General features: G+C 32.9%; 1 long non-coding RNA gene across 1 annotated transcript in view; it reads right to left on the reverse strand.

Moving 5' to 3' along the window:
• Positions 1 to 356: 356 nt before the first annotated feature.
• Positions 357 to 21,074, reverse strand: part of LOC109026852 (uncharacterized) — a 472,799-nt gene continuing 452,081 nt past the window's right edge. Inside the window, exon 4 of the long non-coding RNA XR_008679902.2 lies at positions 357 to 689. This is a non-coding gene — a long non-coding RNA (uncharacterized lncRNA). The remainder of the gene's footprint in view (positions 690 to 21,074) is intronic.

Below are 21,074 nucleotides of genomic sequence, written 5' to 3' on the forward strand. Positions count from 1 at the left end.
ATAACTACTATGAGATTTAATATTTTTTGAAAGAGAGATGATAGAAATGCCAAAATTGGAGAAAAAGTGTTATATATTCCACAACAATATATATATAAATGAAATTTTGCTATTTGAAAATATTAGAACATATGAAAGCTTATTTAACATCTTTAACAATGTTAGCATGAAAAGAGTGGACATTTTAGACTTAATACACGCACACTTTTTCTTTTGCCAGAACCTTTGCATTTACCTCATGGTACTCTGTCATGGTAATAAAATAAAAGTCTTTAACCTGAATTCTCATTTTTAAAGCTAGATAAGTTCATTGCACATGAAGTTGCCTCTGGCAACCCTCACTGAGTTGGAAATGCAGAGGCCTTGGGCAGAGCTATTGTGTATGTGTGCCATTTGTTTAAACCGCTGCATTTTACCTCTGAAGGTATATGTTTTGTACATTGAAACACAACTTACTGACTTGTGTGTATATGTTCGCATGCTTAAATCCTTTTTATTGAAACACTGAGATAAGTACACCTTCATTGCACAGACCTTCTGGTTTCTGTGACTATCTCCTTATCCAACCAGCAGAGCCTCCCAAGTATCTCTCTGATATCGGGTATGTGACTTCCATTATTTTCAATTCCCTCCTAGCAGTATTTGCTCTCCTGGTGTTATTCCTTTGCCTTTGCTTCAAGGACTCATATCTGGAAATAAACAAACAAGTTACAGGATGCAATCTGTTTATCTTCCAACACAGATAATTTCTTAGAGAACATTCCTTTAAATGCCTTCCTTTAAATATAATTGCTTACTGTAAACATAACTATCAAGGAGATAAAGTTTTAAATGCAGCTTCAAAATTATTTGTTTAGCATGAGAAAGTAATTCTTATGATTAAAGATAATAATCTAAACTAAAGATGTTTTCCTTGGTGTAGCAGATTGATAACATTTCTCATATCTCTTTTCTACCTAATGTAGTATGCAAGAAGACTTGCTTTTAAAAGAAATGTTTTCAATGTTTTTATTTTAGTCTACTTATTCAAATAGCACACACATTTATTTCTTGTGAGTATATTTATACCAAAGTTAACATTGTTTCACTTTTCCTCTCTGAAAAGCAAATTATGAATATTTCTTCCCTCAAATCACTCAGACTTGTGTCATGCTGTTCATTATTCCATTGTATGTATGTGTCATGACTTACTTTCCTAAGGAATATATAGATTTTTAAAACAATATTATGATTTGGCAGTCAATAAACCTTTCCAAACTGAAGGTTTAAAGTTCTGATGCTTTGGGGATTTATTATTATAATTGTAGTTAATTTTTCTTGATCCAGGAAAAATAATGGTCTTCAGAGAATTTTTATTTTTCATTTGATAAGTGATCTAATTCCTCTGTTTGATATATTAATTATTAAAATGTAATTTATGTGATTTTAGATTCCATTTATTTTATTCTAAAGTCCAGATTTTTATGCTTTATTTTATAATTAATTGATAATAGTTTCTGGATTCTTATGACTACCAAGATATTTTCTATTTATTTTTAGTAAAAAACCTTATACTTACACTAAAAAACCTGATAAAGTAGTAGAATAATTATCTCTCTCTTAGAGATGAGAATGCAGAGACATAAAAAGGTTAAGTGACTAATCCAAGATCACTAAGTTAGTAAACGGTAGAGGTTATGTTCTTAATCATTAATGCATAATCCTTCTAGTCATATTTTTTGTTCTTTGCTCTGGCCTTTGGGGAAATTATTGGACATAGCTCATTTCACTATTTTTATTGTAACAGAATCTTATCCTTAAACAGCTTTATTGAGGTGTAATAGATATTTAAAAATTTCACATATCTGATATGCACAATTTGGTGAGTTTAGATATATGCAAATGCCATGATAGCATCACCACAATCAAAGTAATAAACAGACACATTCAACAACTCCTAAAGTTTACTTGTGCTCCTTTTTATTTATTATTGGGTTTGTGGGTGTTTTGTTTGAGGTTTTATGTTTGTTAAGAAAACAAGAGATCTACTCAACAATTTTGAAGTGCACAAAACCATCTTATTAACTATAGGTACTGTGTTGTACTGCAGATCTCTAGAACATATTCATCTAACATAACTAAAACTTTATACCCATAGATCACAACTTCCAAGAACAACTCTGCATTTTCCCCAATCCCCAGCCTTTGACAACCAGTATTATATTTTTTGCTGTTATAAGTTTGACTATTTAAAATACCTTATATAAATGAGATCATGCAGTTTGTCCTTCTGTAATTGCCATATTTTACTTGGCATAGTGTCATCCATATTCTTCCACATTGTCTCAAATGTTAGGATTCCTTCTTTTTAAGGAGCGATTGATATTCCATTGTATGCATGTGACACATTATCTTTATCCATTCATCTACTGATGGCATTTGGCTTGTTTCCATATTATATCTTGGCAACTGCAAGTAATGTTGCAATGAACATGAGAGTGCAGATAACTCTTCAAGATCCTGAGTTCAGTGTTTTTAGATATACACACAACAGTTAGATTGTTGTATCATGGTTGTTTTATTTTTATTTTTCTGATAAACAGCTATATTCCTTTCCATAGCTGCTGTACAATCTTCTAATATACTTTTCCACTAACAGTGTATGTGTCCCAATTTCTCCACATTTTTGCAAACATTTAAGGTTTTTGATATTACAATGACTGTACTAATAGGTGTAAGGTGTTATCTTCTTATAGTTTTGATTTGCAAGTTCCCCGATCATTAACAATATTCAATATGTTTACACATATCTGCTGGCCATTTGTATGTCTTCTTCAAAGAAATATTTCTTCAAGGTCTTTACATATTTCTATTTAGGTTATTTAATATTTTGCTTTGAGTTGTAGGAGTTGCTTATATATTTTGGATGTTAACTCTTTTTTGGATATATGGTTTGCAAATATTTTCTGCTATTCAGTAGATTACCTTTCATTTGTTCTGTGTGGCAGCTTTCTGTTTCTGTGTGGAAGCTTTTCAGTTTGTTCTAGTCTCACTTGTGTATTTTTGTTTTTGCTGCTCATGCCTTCAGTATCAAATCCCAGAAATTATTATTGCCAAGACCAATGTCATGAAGCTTTTTACAGTTTTCCTCTAGGAGTTTTATAGTTGTTAAGTCTTAAATTTAAGTTTTTATCTATTTTGAGTTGATCTTTTTATATAATGTAAGGTGAGAGTCCAATTGTATTGTTTCTCATGTAGATATGTAGTTGTCCTAGCATTTGTTGAATAGCCTATTCCTTTATCATTATTTATTCTTGGCACCCTTGTCAAAGATCAGTTGACTGTATACGAATGAATTATTTCTGGGTTCTTTATGTTGTTCCATTTATTTATGTTTGTCTTTATGCCAGTGCCATAATGTTTTAATTATTGTAGCTTTGTAACATATTTTGAAATAGCAAAGTGTGTTGCCTCCAACTTTGTTTATCTTTCTTGGGGTTGCATTGGCCATTCTGAATGTTTTGTGGTTTCATATAAATTTTAGGGGTTTTTTTCTATTTCTATTAAAAAAGGTCATTGGAATTTTGATGGAATAACATTGAATCTTTAGATGACTTTGAGTAATGTGGACATTTTAAGAACATTAAGTCTTCTAATCCATGAACACAGGATATCTTTTCATTTATAGTGTCTCCTTTATTTCATCTCTTTTATAGTTATCAAGGTCTAATCTTCACCACTTTGGTTAAATTATTCCTATTTTATTCATTTTTATGCTATTGGAAATGGATGTTACCTTAACTTTTTTCAGATAATTTATTGTTAGATTACAGAAACATGACTAATTTTTGTATATTAATTTTGTGTCATTCAACTTTACAGGATTGGTGTATTGTAAGGGTTTGTGTGTGGAAACATTAAAGTTTTCTGTATATAGGATCATGTCATCTGCAAACAGAGATTGTTTTACCTCTTCCATTCTGATTTGGATTTATTTTATTGGCAATGTCAATTGAACAGAACATTTATAAAATCATGCTCTAGGATGAAGGAGAATTTATCCCTTGGATACGAGAATGCTTCTACACACACAAGTAACTAAGTGTGACATACCACATTAACGGAATGAAGAATAAAAATCACATGGTCACCTCAAATATTACATGATCATCTGTCAAATGGAGAAACAGCAGTTGCCAAAACTCAACACCATGATAAAAATGCTCAACAAACTAGATACAGAGGAAATGTACCAAAGCATGATAAAGGCCATATATATTACAAATCCACCATAAACATCATACCAAACAGTAAAAAACTGAAATATTTTCCTATAAGATCAGAAACAAAAGAAGAATGCCAACTCTCAACACTTCTATTCAACACTCTTATTCACATCTAATACATTGATGAGAATGTTTTCTGCTACTCAATTTTATTGAGATGTTTCTGGTTTTTAAAATTTCAGTTATTATGGCTATTTAATTGAAATTGCTGATACATATTTTAGATTGAAATTCATAGTTTTTATGTTGATCTAATATTTTTAAAGAATTACAATATTTTATTGTTTTATATATATATTTGTTAGTATGTAGATATGATCCAACTAATTTATGTTTACCAGTTTATATGTTCAACACTTTAAAGAAAAAATACATGTCATATGTGTCTGTTTGTATGAAAGTTTTATGTTTATTTAAATATCTGAAAAAGCTATTTCTGGGTTCCATATAAATGAACAAAATAATGTGGATAAGCACAGAATTTCCAAGTTAAAACTCCACAAATTCACTAGCTTCTTGTATCTCAATTTACAAAACCACAGTACAATACCAGGTTGAATTATTTTATCTTTATGTTTGCTGGGTTTTTGACCAATTATTTGTTAATTAAATTTAAATTTGAAATATAATATATGAGTCAGATGTTTCTCTGTATATTACTTTTTTGATTGTCCTCCAATGTCTTTATAATAATAATATTTAATATTACTTTTGTTCATCATGTTATGCCTTTTTTTAAGACTGTCAATTATTCATGCTCTGGATTTCTCTTTCTTTTTTTTTCTTTTTTTTTAATTTTTTTTATTTTTATTATACTTTTAAGTTTTAGGGTACATGTGCACATTGTGCAGGTTAGTTACATATGTATACATGTGACATGCTGGTGAGCTGCACCCAATAACTCGTCATCTAGCATTAGGTATATCTCCCAATGCTATCCCTCCCCCCTCCCCCCCCACCCCACAACAGTCCCCAGAGTGTGATATTCCCCTTCCTGTGACCATGTGATCTCATTGTTCAATTCCCACCTATGAGTGAGAATATGTGGTGTTTGGTTTTTTGTTCTTGCGATAGTTTACTGAGAATGATGATTTCCAATTTCATCCATGTCCCTACAAAGGACATGAACTCATCATTTTTTATGGCTGCATAGTATTCCATGGTGTATATGTGCCACATTTTCTTAATCCAGTCTATCATTGTTGGACATTTGGGTTGGTTCCAAGTCTTTGCTATTGTGAATAATGCCACAATAAACATATGTGTGCATGTGTCTTTATAGCAGCATGATTTATAGTCCTTTGGGTATATACCCAGTAATGGGATGGCTGGGTCAAGTGGTATTTCTAGTTCTACATCCCTGAGGAATCGCCACACTGACTTCCACAATGGTTGAACTAGTTTACAGTCCCACCAACAGTGTAAAAGTGTTCCTATTTCTCCACATCCTCTCCAGCACCTGTTGTTTCCTGACTTTTGAATGATTGCCATTCTAACTGGTGTGAGATGGTATCTCATTGTGGTTTTGATTTGCATTTCTCTGATGGCCAGTGATGATGAGCATTTTTTCATGTGTTTTTTGGCTGCATAAATGTCTTCTTTTGAGAAGTGTCTGTTCATGTCCTTCACCCACTTTTTGATGGGGCTGGATTTCTCTTTCTGTCTTTAGAAATGTATTGTCTTTCCTCTGCTCCTCATTTGGTACACTGTATTTGGTGTGTTTTATTGTTGATTCAAATACAATGTGTTTTCATCTCTTTAAGATATTTTTTACTTTCTTCATTGTTTTATAGATTTCAAGCTTCATAAAAGCTACTTATTTTTTTTGCAAAATATATTCTAGTCTTTACTCTTTACAATGATGTTTAAACACCTTCTATGTCACTGTAAATAACTGTTCATAATTTCTAAATTAACTCTTTTAGGCCACTTTTTGTTTCAGATTTAATCCATCAAAATACATTCTTAAAAATGAAAATATATAATAAATTTTAATTTTCTTGTTTCCTGCAATAAATATTTTTAAAATACCTGAGTATAGTTTAATACACTTTTATATTAGAAAGTTTTGCTTATGGGTAGCTCTACTAGGTGCTATTTAGTTTATTACTTTTGAATTTTTCTTTTTCTAAACTTTCATATTCTTCCACAAGAACATAGCTTGAAGTTTTCCATTGTTAGTTAACTTTCATGTTACTATCTTTGATAACTTCCACTTCCCTTCATTATACACAAAGACTTCAATCTACCTGCTGAATTCAGACACCTTTATTTCAACTGATCAGCAAATATTTTTAGCTTTCATATGTGGCTGTTAGCCAGATCAATTTATTCAATGTCAATTTATTCAATTTATTCATATGTCAATTGAATTTATTCAATTCAATTTATTCATATGTCAATATGGCCTTTTGTCTATCAAATAGTAACTAAGATAATTATGAAACATTTTAAGCACTTTCTTATTATTTTGTAAAATGTTATAAAACAGTTACAAAGATAAATCTTGTTGGATGCATGTCTCATATACAAAACATAATTAAGAGATTATTTTAAACAATATGGCCCTCTAAAGGTATGAAATCTTTGAATGCACAGTAGATGTATACTGTCAGAAAAGTACTCAATTATAAATAAAAAGAACACATTTAAATGATATGTATTAAAATATGAGAAATATAATATTAACTACTGTGTCCATCAGGAAAGTGAAACTGAAGGTCATATGTTTTTAAATTTTTCTTGCTCTCCTTAATTGCATATACCAATAATGCTCTCCTTAACTACATATACCAATTAGTTGAATTTTTTATGTTAAATACTGCATATTTCCAGAAGTATTATGGACAATATGATGAAAACTAAACCATGAACAGTTTCCTTCCTCTGAAGACATTTTCTTTGTCTTTTTCTTTCATTATCTGTGAAAGTGTCATTGTCAGCTTCTGCTCATAGATTTCCAAATCTCTTTTTCAGTATAACTGGCCTTTCTTTCATGTATCCACAAGGATTCAGCTCTTTTAAAATTATTTCTTGACTAGCTTAGGAGAAATCTAGACTTAGATAAGGGTAAATGGTGAAAATCACATTCCTTTGCAGCTACTGATTTTCAAAAGAATATTGCAATGTGAAAGCAAGCAGTAATTATATTTTTATAGTTATGAAAGTATATAATTTTAAATGGCATTAATTTGATCCTAAATTTTAAACAAAATACTTTTGCACTAATTTACATCCACACCAAGATTGTATGAGTGTTCCCCTTTCTCCACATGTTTGCCAGCATTTATTTTCTGTCATTTTTATAGTAGCCATTTTAACTGGGGTGAAGTGATATCTCATTGTGATTTCAATTTGTATCTTCCTGATTAGCTACGTTGAGCATTTTTTCATATACCTGTTACACATTCATATGTCTTCTGTTGAAAAATGTCTGTTCACATCTTTTGCCTATTTTTAAATTAGATTTTTTTTCTTATTGAGTTGTTTGAGTTCCTTATATATTCTGATTGTTAATATTTTGTCAAATAGTTAAATGTTTTGTTTATTGCAGCACTATTCACAGTATCCAAGATATGGAATCAGCTTAAGTGTCCATCAATGGATGAATGGATTAAAAAAATATACACAATAGAATATTATTCAAGCATGAAAAAGAGTGAAATCCTGTCATTTGCACCAACATGGATAGAGCTGGAAGTCATTATGTTGCACGAAATAAGCCAGGCACAGACAGACAAATATTACATTTTTTCACATATATGTGGGAGCTTAAAAAATTTGATCTCAAGAAGATAGCAGAATAGTGTTTAAAAGGGGCTGAGAAGATTGGGGGGACATGAAGATAAAATGGTTTATGTGTACAAAAATACAGTTAAATAGAAGTAATAAGTTCTAATGATTAAAAGCTGAGTAGGGCAACTATAGTTTACAAGAATTTATAGTATATTTAAAAATAACTAAAAAAGAAGATATGGAAATTCCCAACTCAAAGAAATTATAACTGTTTGAGGTGATAGATATCCTAATTATTCTGATTTGATCACTACACAATTTATGCATGTACCAAAAAATACATGTACCCCATAAATATGTACATCTATTATGTAACAATTAAAAAATCCTAAAAAATATAAAATTGAAGAAAAATACATACAAATGACCAAAAGTTATATGAAAAAAATGTTTAACATAACTAATCATCAGAAAAATGCAAATTAAAAAAATTATATGGTTTTGAAATAAAGTTTCCATAACTGGGAACATATCTCTCCAAATCTACTACATATCTTTTCCTTTATTTTGTTTTTATTTTATTTTCCTAAATTATAATTTAGCTGATTTATGCTAAGTGTTGTCTTTGCTATTGTTTTCAATAAGATATTAACCTTTTAAAGTTACCAGGAAACTTGGCTAGACAGTAGGCAGACACCACCAATTGGTTATGAGCATTCAGGGAGCATCTACTACTGGTCGAGATGAGCACTTCTTCATTCTCAGTGACAAATTACTCTTTTCTGAAAGAGTAGAGATGAATTTTGTTCAAGTATGAAGCACACTTTATTTTATTTTAAGACTTTTTTTCTTGCTAACTGAATTCAATCCGATCTTGTTGTTGTTGGCAATTTTTATCCAGCCTCCTCCATTACTCAGCCAATCTGAACTGTCATTACCCTGCTTAAGGCAGGCCCTGATGCAGTATAATCAGGTAAATACATTCAAATGATGAAAGTCTTAGGTAGGATACATGCTCCTCATTGGGAATATATGTATTCACAGGTGGTACTCTAGATTTTAAATTCCATGGCTGTGAACTTGTTCCAACGGATAAATGCATTGATATTTCCGGTTAAAGATGAAATACTAATATCCCAAGACAACAACATCTCTTCAGCTATTTACAACAAAGTCATAAGTCAACACCAAGCAGCTGTTCCATTTATTTCCTTATATCAAGATTTTTAACTTCTTAGTCTAATGAATCAACCTGAGGTTGATTCAGCTTTGCATTCATGCCAATAGTCAGTTCTCTTGTAACTTAATAATTTAAGTGGATCCTTGTCATTTTCCCATACTATAACAAGTAATCAGTCATAAAACAAAGTCATGACAGATGTGGACTCATCAACTTAGAGAGTAACTTTTCATACCCCATACCTCAGCATCACATTATATACCCATGTAACAAACCTGTACATGTGCCCCCGTACCAAACATAAAAGTCGAAATTATAAAAGACGAAAATCATATTATTACTTTTATTTTTAAAGTAACATGAATAATGTTATAAACTGTTTCTAGATTAAAGCAAAATAAATTCCTGGCTTCTTGTAGCATGTTTAAAAGATGAATTAACTTCACAGAACTAGGCCTGTTTCAATTGATGGAATGTTTTTAAAGGAATAGTCACAAGCATAACGAATACAAGAAAACATAAAATTACATTATCTAAGAGCAAAATGACAGGTAAATGTCTGAAAAATTAGTTAGGAATGTTTCTCTGGACATGGAACATCAAGTGATTATGTAGCTATTGCTACCCATCACAAATCAGATGGTGTCAGACCCATCAAAATATAAGTTGGGTGGACCCAACAGCAGTCCATCATAAATTAGATCAAAATCTGGTATCAAGATAAAGCAGGGCTAGAGGGTAAATGCAAGCTGTTTGAACAGATAGCCACATTCTCATGTCATCTTCAAGTGTTTTATCATAGCCTCTTCTTCAGCTCACATCTATGGCCAGGGAATACCAGCTGATAAAAGAGGAAGAAGTATAAGTTTGTTTCAAAGTATCAGTTCAATATGTGGGTGCAAGCTTAAAGTGACTGATTGCTGTGCTATGGCACAATTTAATGGTGACCCAAAAGAGAGCAGTGAGGAAAAGTGGTAGACAGACTTGTTTTATACCTGTTCATCTAATTAGTGTGGAAGGAAATGTGGCCTTCCACACTAAACAATGGTGCTATGAACTAAATTATATTCCTCTAAAATTCATACATTAAAGTACAAATCCATGCCATCTCAGAATATAACCGTATTTGAAAGTAAGATCCTTAAAGAGTGATTAAGTTAAAATGAGGCTGTTTTGGTGGTGCCCTAATCCAATATGACTGGTGTCCTTATAGTAAGAGAAGGAGGCACCAAGGATCTATGGGCACAGAAAAAAAGGTCATGTGAGCAAACAACAAGAAGGTAGCAATTTGCATGCGAAGGAAAGAGGTCTCAGGAGATATTTTATCATTACTGCATAAATACATATTTTGATATGGAGTTGCCTTTCCTGATTGAAATTTCTGAGGTAGATATACAGAAACTTAGAGAGTATTTGATCTACTGACATTATATAAGACAAAGGGACAAATGTGACAGCAAAGAGGTGGCAGTTATCATTAACTGTGCCATCCATTGCACCATCCACTGTATCATACTACACAGAAGCTGCAAGTTTGATAGAGTAAAGGCATAACCTGTTGAAGGTACAGTTGAAATGTTAGCTTGAGGAGAAAAAACCCCACAGATACCATAGATCAATTACCATTTCAATCACCATCATATAATAAAGTGTCTTCATTTGGTAAATAAAATTAGTCTGAGAACAAAGAAGTGAAATTAGCAGTGACCCTGTTTATCTTGATTTCCAGTTATCTACTTAGAAAATATGTCCTTCATCTCTTCACCTCTGGGCTCTTAGTAGTTAATGGTTCTATTCCCTAGAGGAGAAATGTTTTTATTTGATAACACAGAAAAATCCCCATTAAACTTCTAGATATGATAACATCCCCGTCACATTGTTCTCTGCATGCTTAGAGACCAACAGATAGAAAAAAGAGTTAAATCCTGTCAGAGTGAATTGGCTCTGCTCATTGGGAGGAGGTAAGGCTTTGTTACCTAATAGGGAGGGTATGAAAGAATAAATTGGAAAACCAGGCCATTTATCTTGCTATTACTTGATATTCCTTTGTTCAATTTTGACTGTAAATGAAAAATGCAGTAACTTCAACTCCAGAAAGGATGAAGTCCTCTGCCTAATGAGCATATACAATAATCAATTATATGGAGAATCTAGAATGAATGAGAGAAGTGCTGGTGATGATATTTGGTTATGCCATCGAAGAAAGTTACAGAGTCAAGGGCTATAGGTTATCATATTAGTCTATCACTTAAAACTTTCTGCCTGGAAACAAGGCCCAATATAATCCTGAAGAAGCAATCTCCATAATGTCAATGAATCACATACATCTGAGTGACTTAAGGGATGGGCATGTCGTGGTGAGCAACCCACATACCCTCTTAGTGGGTTGAAGCACTCATTATCCTGGGGATGTTGGTGGTCCACAGCTCCCAGCTGCATCCCTTTCTTGGACTTGCTTTTATATGTAGGAAGTTGTTTCTCCCAAGGTCATTATGCTTTCAAAGGGGCAACCTGAATCTCGTGCCTAGTCAATGTGGGGTGATTGACTAGGCCCAGCTCCCTGCCCCAAAGACCCAAATCACTTGACCAAATGAGAAACAATTTAGGAGGGTCCATCTCAATTCCAGAGCTCTTGGTAGGATTGACCAAAGCATTTTTTGAGAAGGCATTATAGTTCAACTTTAATCTCTGAAAATGTTGATTATATGAGTGCTCTTCAATTATCTTCCTGTACGTAAATCCTCATCTCAGAGTTTTCTTTGCGGAGAAATTGATCTAAAATGTCTTTTCATTTCTTTGAATTTTAGCTATTTTGCTTCAACATTTGACATTGTCTGACATTAGTAGCATAGCTTCCTGCCCTCAAGGAGCTCTTAATCAAGAAAGGAAGATACTATCTTTAATAGTACATTATTTCTATAAATTGAAAAGCATTTAATGAATTATTTAAAATAAAATATTCACTATAATTGTGCTTTTCTTTTTTATTTCAGAGAGCAAAAAATGTGATTGCTAGATATTTTAAGTCTTAACTGTCTAATTTTTTACTCTATAAATAATTTAGGATCTATGAAGCTGGTGAAGAAATAGATGCTCGATATATTAGCACATAAATTATAAGTAATACAATTAGAAATGAGAGTTCTAATATCTGAGCCTCTTAAAGAAAAATGGAAAAGAAATTCCACTACAAATTTTTATCTGATAAAATAGAAATGTATTTATATTTTGGCTTTCTTATCTTCTTTAAAGATTGGGCTGTAATCACTATATGTCAATGCAATAGTTGATTCAAAAGCAGGGAGATGATCAGACCGGTCACTATACTGGGTCTTTTAGGTAGTTGCAGCATATTTTGATTCTATATGTGTTGATTTTGACATTTTTCATTTTATAGTTATATATATTATATACATGTTACATACTGTATGTTTTTAATATTTTTTATTTTTATTTTTTTACTTTTTATAGAGATAGAGTCTGTCTATGTTGCCCAGGCTGGTCTTGAACTCTTGGGCTCAATCAATCTTCCAATCACATACAGGTGCTTCCATTTGAGTGATTCTTAAATTATCTGTAACTGTGTGTGTTCAGGAAAACATTGACAGCTCAAACAAAATATTACATATTTAACAATTCTTACCGTGAGAAATTAAAAAGGAGTCTTACAGTCTGTTTTTAGATTTCATAAAAATTATTTTAGGGTTTCCTGAGAAAAATGAAAGTTATTGATAGATTAACATGTTTATGTTTAGTAACTTAAAATATTGAAAGATATTTTCCACCAAGGTCTAAGAGAGAATTTTGTAGGAGTAAGCACACTCTGACCAAACTAATGTATTAGGCTATAGCTCCTAATGGCCAATTCTCAGTTATCTTTTTATTCTACTTCTCATGATTTTTGGCGCTGTTGACAAAAACCTTCTTAAAATATTTTCTTCAGTAGGCTTCCAGAGTGCCTTCTTCTCAGCACTATCTTCTCGCCATTTTCCTACCTCGCAGGTTGATGATTCTTGGTCGCTTTTGCTGGGTCCTCTTCCTCTATGTTTTGAGTGCTTAAGATTCTGTTTTTATAAATGTTTTCTCCCAGTTACATTCCCTAGGCAACTTACTTCGGTTCTTAGACTATAAATAACATGTATTCTGTCAGGGCTCACAAATCTATATCCAACCCCAAAGTGTCCTCAGTGTTTAGAACCATATTCATCTGTCCACTCCTTATCAAGTCTTGGATATCTAAAAGGTATCTGAAAACTTAATGTGTGCAAAAATGAATTATTAATTGGTTTCCATTAATCAGCCCTTTTTCTAATATTCTTCACTGCAGGAAATGTTATCTCAATTTTCTCTTACATCAAGGAGTTTCTTTAGATTTGTTTCTTTTCTCATATTCCAGATAAAATTCATCATTAAGTCTTGTAATCTCTACTTTGGAAACATCCAACATCTCATTACTTTTTACTGTTTACACTAATATCACCCTATTCTAAGGTATCATCCCTTCGAACCTATACTACTTCAATTGCTTACAAAATTGTTTTCCACTATTATCTCTCTGTATTCTTTCCGTCACATAGCAGCCAGAGTGACCTTTTAAAATATAGGATAGATTATGTAATTTCTTTTTCCAGGCACTCCTGTAGTATTGTCCTGCTTGAAATATTAATATAATAATATGTAAATCCTTCTATGGACTACAATGTGCTATGGAATACAACATTCTATAGGATCTCGGGTAATTCTATAAGACCTTTGATCTTTTCTTGAGATCAAAAAAGTAACTGAACTTTTCTGATCTCATCTCTACATAACTTGTTTAGGCATATACATGATATGCCTATGTCAGCATGCACAGGTTGAGAAGTTAGGTGATTTCTAAACACGTTTACAGGGTTTACATATTATTGTTAAAAAAAGGAGAGAGAAAAAAATGGGAGAAAGTTAGGGGTAGTAAAGTTTGAATTTCTTAACACTCATATTGCTATCCTAAAGGACAGCTCCCAATGCCTTTGATTACAACTGACCACTTGTGTGCGGAGTCACAGTGGAAATGGCCAACTTGGAGGCATGTGCCAGAACAGTCCATTCCAACTGATGAACAGTGCCTGTTAAAACAGCCAATTCAATTGAAGAGGAAAGTATTTTGTCAAATGCATTTTTCTAAATATTACATTATACATTTGAGATATGTCTAGAATACAGATAATCATGGTACCAATATTATTTGCTACTTAATAATGTTTTTCTTTCTTTTTTGAGTCTATGAGTCTTAGAAGATAATTAAATTTATTCAATCCCTCATTGTTACAGCTTTGCATGTGACTGTACACATAACTGGGCAGATAAAGTGTAAAAAGATTAATCTGTCACAAAAGCTGCCAGAATATCATAAGAGTCTTTTGTATAATTTGTCTTTGCTTTCATAATGTAAGAGAAGTTCTGATTATTCATTTATAATGAAAAGTGATAAATGATTGCAACAGAAAATAAATTAAGATGATACAATAATGGAAATGGTAAAAAGAAAATCCATAATTTAGATAAAGTATTACTAATTTTTGTGTATATATTTAATGTTTTAAATTGTACTATCAGACATTTGAATATTTGAAATTCATCATATTCCATCCTAAAAAACATGTTTTGCTTTTTTACTTTGGCATTATGCCAATGGCCTAGAGTGAAAAAATTTCCTATATCTTTTAATTTATATATTGTATAAATATTGATAAGGACAGGCTTTCTTATTGTCCACTCTCAAGTCTTCTCTCTCAAGTCTTCTGGAAGAGTTTTCTTTCCAGTTATTATATTAACATAATTATTATGAATTCTTTTTGCCATTCTCCTTTAATTCTAGTAAGAATTCTCTCTCCTGCTTTTTTCTCTGTGTGGATTTGATCCTTCTTATGGGAAATTGCAAAGTTTCCTTTGACTGTTTTTACTCTTGGCCACTTCACTCTGGGTCCTAGGAGAGCACAACTTTCTCTTTCCCATTCTATACTTTCTTTTTTGGCTGTGAAACTGACTAATTAAACACGTGCTGCAATATGCATAAGCAACATTATCACCTATGACTAGACCAGTGCCTGCAGTTCCAAAATCATCCTCATACTACTCCTGGGTTGCCATGTAACTCTAGCAAACAGGGATAGAAAAAGTGACACACTTTATCTAACTAGTGAGTTAAAACTATGAAATATGCAGTTAACTTATCTTCCTCATTAATTCAAGTTAATGAAGCAAGTAGAAAGGAGAATTGTTCTGATTCATGCAACATACAAAGACTATTTTCCCAAGCATTTCAAATTTTTTGCTGTTTCTATTCACTCTGGCTAGCTCTATATACAGAGAAAGTTTCAATAGACCTATTTCCCATGTATTTAGACTATATATGTATCCTAATATGGCCGTAAGTACAAGGTATTTTTATAGATTTAGAGAAGGAACTAGGAGGGAAAAATGAGAAGAGTAAAGAGAAGGCACAAAAAAACAGTTTTTGTTATTGCTATTGTTATTTCAGAGCCATTCACCTATAGCTAAAGCATGTTTAAGATGCTTTACATTGTGGAATGTCTCCAGAATCTTTCCTGGGCCATATTCTCTGATGTATTTACTATGTCTCTGAAGCAATCTCATCCCTTTCATTGTTTAAATGTCATCTACATGCTGATGTTTTCTAAGTATGAAAACCTGGGTCATCAACATAAGATGATAAAAAATACCATTGCATAAATACTCCTGCAGATTTGTGATATTCATTTAGTTATGAAATGCTGAATTTTAAAATGATTAGGACTAATTTGATAGGAATGGTTGATAGATTAGGTTTAATTATGAAGTAAGTATTTCTTCAAACATGAATGCTATCAGTATAATGCATTTTCATAATTTCAGAATATCTTTGATTTTGGAGATATGTCCAGTGATAAATCCTGTAACAGATGTTTAAAGAATCCCAGAAAGCTATGGAAAGGGTATATATACATATTATAATGTCATTAGTGAAAAGCAATCTTTTCTCATTGAAATATAATTGAAATATTTTTTAAAAGAATTTTCATTGCACTATTTTACATTCCTAGGCAATCTGCTAAAGCTTTAGGGGGTGCTTGTGGCATAATTAAATTTGTTCCATATTAAACTGTAGCTTGATTAGTGCAATTGAATAAAATGATATTATTAATTACAGATGGAATTCTATTCTACAAATTTTATAAAGAAATTAAATAAAATCTTTCTGTTATTATTACTGTGCTTACTATATGTCATTAGGTCTTTATTTAGGAAGATTAGTTTTGTTAATATTGATTTAACAAGCTGTCTCATGTAAATTAAAATATTTTCGTTATGTCATCTCTCACTGGCATCAAGAAGGGTTTTTATCATATTTGACACTGTAATGAATTTTAGAAAGCTTAGAGATATTTAGAATTACTGATATAATTTTAAGAAATCAGACATAGCTTTTGATGTTTTCTCTAAGATGAGTATTTTTATTTTGTTTTGATAGAAAATGATAAAGAAATTTTCAGGTGGTTTTAAAGACTGTATGAACAATGTACAGCAAGTCCACTTGTTTTATAAGGAATCTCATACCCTGGATGCTTAGGTAATTTCTATTTGCCACTTCAGATACTCTCAAACTTCAGTAAATTTTTTCACCCAATAATAGGATAAATACATTATGCTATGGTAGTAAATCACATGCTTACAAATAAAATTAAAATCAACTGAACCCCCTTATGTAAAATAATTTTTAATAATAATGTACACTAAAGATGCTTACTATAAATAAAAGTGTAGTGTTTTGAGGTATGCTTAATGGCCAACCTACCCTAGTTTCATTCTTTAGTCTTAGGTGTTTTCTCACTATTACAGTATTTGTCAAACTGGCATTCCTAATGAGGAAAGTTTATTCTTCACAAACAATGAATAGTGAAGTGACTCTAGCTAGAAGAAGAGAAGGTTGCCAATTTTTGAATATTTAGCTAAGTCCTCTCTCTCACACACACTGTATAAATAATATATATTTTCTTTCTCTCTCTCTCTCTCTCTCACACACACATACTCACACATGCACACATGGACATATTTATACACACACACACACACGTTTTCTTCTATCTGAAGACATTGCAGCTCAGAGACTCTTTCAAGGACTAAATTCATAAAATGTTGCCTGATTTCCATGCCGCTACCTTTTTCTCTCTCTCACACACACACACACGCATACACACACAGGCATACACACACACACACACAAATACACGTGTGTTTTCTTCTGTCCTGAAGATATTGCAGCACAAAGACTCTTTCAAGGACTAAATTCATAAAATGTGGTCTGAGTTCCATGCCACTACCTTTAATAGCCTCTCTACGCTAGATTCTCAGGTTGGTCAATGTAGTTCAGTGGGATCATTTACCTATAATTTGCACAATTAGAAGATGCTGTTGTTTTCTCTTTGTCTCAACCTATGGGTTCAGACAACTGTTTCTCCAACAGGCAGCAAATTGGTAAAAAGAAAGACAAACAAACAAAAAACAAAACAGCGCCTTCTAGAGAGATGTGTAACAGCACAAAAAATAATTTATTTAGCTTTTACAGTCAATATGATAATAGGTTCATCTATTTTTTGCATTAATTCTGGTCAGTGGTTTTTCTATGGATAATTGTTTCATTTATTTCCTACAATAAAAAGATCTTTAGTGTACATGATCATAATGATGAAAATAAATATATAACATTATCTTTCTGTTTTCATTATACTATCATTTATGCAATTCAGTGATCCTGAAATAATTAGGGGAAACAGGTTTAACTGTAGAGGGTTATAAGTAGTAATATTGTATTTTTACTCTGTCTATTTGAGCTTTTCAAAAGTGTCATTAAATATGTCCATATGCTCCTTCCATTTGCTGTGTGAAGTTTGGCACTGAGAGCAATTAGATATCATGCAATAACCAAATCATCATGGCAAATTGAAAATCAAATAATGGAATGTGTATAAATTTTTTTTAACTCAAAATAATCTAATTCTTTCTCCTTGCTGGCCCTCCAGATTTAAATACAGACCTTTACCCCACAGAGTGATCCAAGGTTACAAGGCAACTTTTTCTGTTCACACAATAGATAAAAGAACAGTTTCTGACATATGTATTAGTTCGTTCTTGGACTGCTATAAAGAAATACCTGAGATTGAGCAATTTATTAAAAAAGATGTTTAATTGGCTCTTGGTTTCATAGACTGTACAGAAAGCATGGTGTCACCAGCTTGGCTTCTCTGGAGGCCGCAGGGAACTTACAATCATAGCAGAAGGTGAAGGGAAAGCAGACACATCTTACATGGCTGGATCAGGAGCAAAAAAGAAAATGGGGAAGGTGCCACACACTTTCAAACAACCAGATCTCACAAGAAATCATCATTACCACATTGGTACCCAGGGGAGTGCTGTTAAACCATGAGAACCCACGCTATGACCCAATCACCTTCCACCTGGCCCTACCTCTATTATTGGGGGTTATAATTTGACAAGAGATTTGGGTGCGGACACAGAGCCAAACCATATTATTCAGTCTCTGTACCCTTCCAAATCTCATGTTCTCACATTTTAAAAATACAATCATCCCTTCTCAACCATCCCTCAAAGTCTTAACTCATTCCATCTTTAATGCAGAAGTCCACAATCCAAAGTCTCATCTGAGACAATGTGAGTCCCTTCTGCCTATGAGCCTGTAAAATCAAAAACAAACAAGTTAGTTGCTTCCGACATACAATGGGGGTACAGACATTGGGTAAATACTCCCCTTCCAAAAGAGAGAAATTGGCCAACGCGAAAATGCTACAGGCCTCATGCAACTCCAAAACCCAGCACAGTAGTCATTAGATCCTAAAGCTCCAAAATATTCTTACTTGACACCATGTCTCATATCCAGGGTACAATGAGGCAAGAGATGGGCACAGAAGGCCTTGGGCATCTCTGCCCCATGGCTCTGCAGGGTACAGCCCCCTTCCCAGCTGCTTTCATGGGCTGGGATTGAGTTCCTGCATCTTTATTCAAGTGCGTGGTGCAAGCTCTCAGTGGATCTACCATTCTGGGATCCAGAGGACGGTGGCCGTCTTCTCACAGATTTACTAGGTAGTGCTCCAGTGGGGACTCTATGTGGAGGCTCCAACCCCACAATTCCCCTGTGCACATCACCAATAGAGGTTCTCCATTAGGGATCCACCCCTGCATTAGGCTTCTGCCTAGACATCCAGACTGTACCATACATTCTCTGAAATCTAGGAAGAAGCTCTCAAGCCTCAACTCTTGCACTCTGTGCACCTGCAGGCTTAACACCATGTTCTTACACTGCTATAAAGAATACCTGAGAATGGGTATTATAAAGGAAAGAAGTTTAATTGTCTCATGGTTCTGCAGGTTGTACAGGAAGCATGATGACATCTGTGAGACTTCTAGAGAGGCCTCAGGCAGGCCTCCACTTTGCCTTGCAATCATGGTGGAAGGCAAAGTGAAAGCAGACGTATCTTACATGGCCTGAACAGGAGCAAAAGAGAAAAGTGGGGAGGTGCCACACTTTTAAAGAACCAGATCTCACAAGAAATCTCTATCACCATGACAGCACTAAGGAGGACGCTGTTAAACCATGAGAAACCACCCCCATAATTCAATCACCTCCCAAGAGGCTTCATCTCCAACATTGGGGATTACAATTCGACATGAGATTTGGGTGGGCACACAGATTCCAATGATAGCAACACCGTATTAAACTTGGTTCAAACCCATTCCCTGTCTCTAGCTGCACCACTTTAGGAATGTCACCTAATTATCTTAACCTAGGATTTCTTATTTGTAAAACTGAGAAATATAGCAGACATTTCAAAAGACGGCTGTGTAGATTAAAGACATTCAACTTGGGTTTCAAAACTTGGCATCCAAATTATCATAAGTGAAACAGCTTTTTTTAAACAAAGATAACCGAATACCCTCCCTTCCTTCCCTCCTTCCTTCCTCCCTCCCTCCTTCCTTCCTCCCTCCCTCCCTTGCTTCCTTCCTTCCTTCCTTTTCTTTATTCCTTTCTACCTTCCTCCTTTATTCTTCAAATAAAAATCTATTAAATGTATATTTTGTTTACTGCATAAGAATATATAGAGAATGTCCTCATTTATTTAGCTTTTCTTTACCTCACTTTGTGGATATACTGTACATAATAGACCTCTTAATTTTTTATTAAAAAATTTAATTATTGGTACATAATAAGTGCATATGTGCATGGGGTACACATAATGTTGTGATACAGACTTATTTGTGGGTTTTTCATATTACATTTAACGCCATGATGAATAACCATGTGCTTATGTCTTTTCATATTTTTCTCAATACCCATTTGGTATGATTTCCTGAATTTGGCTTAGTTCAGTCTAAGGGAATATGTACATGCAATTTCATATTTTCCTGCCCTTTTCTCTACATCATGATTACACTGCATTATCTTCCCTACAGCAGTGTAAAATTACACGCTCCCCACTACTTTGCCAAAAGATCATATTTTGGGATTTTGAGGTTTTACCACTTTTAAGAGAAATAATATGCCAGTGTAATTTTAACATTTACTTATTTTATTATGAGAAAGGTTAAATATATTTTCATATGGTAAATGCCATTTACATATTTTTTCTTTTCAACCATGTGTTCTTTACATTAGTTCATTTTTAATATAATCTGGTCTATGTATTTTACTTTATTATAAAATAAAGGTATATACTTTTCTGCAATTTCATTTTTATTGTGCTCTTCCTCAGTAATTGATTATGCTATGTAATTTTCTTCAGTGACTTTTTACCTACATACATTTTTGCACTGAAATAATTTCCACTTATATACATGTAGAC

The sequence above is a fragment of the Gorilla gorilla genome, chromosome 4 (assembly GCF_029281585.2).
Source record: "Gorilla gorilla gorilla isolate KB3781 chromosome 4, NHGRI_mGorGor1-v2.1_pri, whole genome shotgun sequence".
Lineage (NCBI taxonomy): Eukaryota > Metazoa > Chordata > Mammalia > Primates > Hominidae > Gorilla > Gorilla gorilla.